Raw genomic sequence first — 971 nt, 5'->3', positions numbered from 1 at the left:
ATGAGAGAGGGCCCAAAGTGTTAGTGTTTAAATGATATTATTTTAGGGCCCCTCTAGACTTCTATCCCTTCTTTTTCCCGAAAAATAATAGGGTAAAATCAAAACATCGACGATACTTTAATTTTTAAAACATGGGTAAAATATAATTGATAAAAACCCTTTTAAATCAAAATAACAAAAATATACAAAACCCACAAAAATATACAAAAATTAAACGAACGTATTGGCGCGTAGATAAAAAACCCCAGGGGAATCCCAACCCCGCGTACGGGAAACCCGACACACAAATACAAAATTTAAATACCAAACCCCCACGAAAAAAAGAAACTTAAGCCCGATAAGGGAAACCCCCCAAAACTGTAATGGGCCATGCGGTTTTCTATTTCAAAGAGGGCTTGTTACCCTAAACCCCTGCGTATTTTCCCCAAGGGTTTGTCCCGTGTCCGAAAAACCCGGGGGGCACACGGGCTCCCCGCGGGGGAAGGGCAGGGGGGGCTCCACTCTTGTCGAGAGGGCTGCGATTGTCGCGTGTCTCGGTATTCGCCCAAACTCGGGCGAAAAACCCCCGGGGCTTGGGTTTCGGGGGCTGCCCGGGGGACGGTTTGGGGGACGCGGCAGCGCCTGAGAAGGGGAGAGAGGGGGACCGTATCGATGATGGGTCTTGGCCACTATTTCCTATTCATTTTTTAAAAATTTGTTTTACGTTGGGGCCCATCTCTCTCTTTTAAAAAAGGTTTTCCTTTCCGAGGTTTTTTTTTACGGGAAATACGACGACAAGGGGGGAGGGTTTCTACAGGCAGTCCCCCACAGGTGAGCGGTTTGCTGAAATATCGCCCCTCAACCGGGGGGGGGGGGGGCATTCGCATAATTCGAGTTGCCCCCTTTTTCATTTTCTTTTTTTTTCCCCTCCACATTCTGTTTTCCCTTTTCATCTAATCTTTATTTTTCATCATTTCTTTTCACCCCAAAAT

The sequence above is a fragment of the Penaeus monodon genome, chromosome 24 (genome assembly GCF_015228065.2).
Source record: "Penaeus monodon isolate SGIC_2016 chromosome 24, NSTDA_Pmon_1, whole genome shotgun sequence".
Lineage (NCBI taxonomy): Eukaryota > Metazoa > Arthropoda > Malacostraca > Decapoda > Penaeidae > Penaeus > Penaeus monodon.
The sequence above is the reverse complement of the archived record's forward strand: the minus strand, read 5'-3'. Positions refer to the sequence as shown.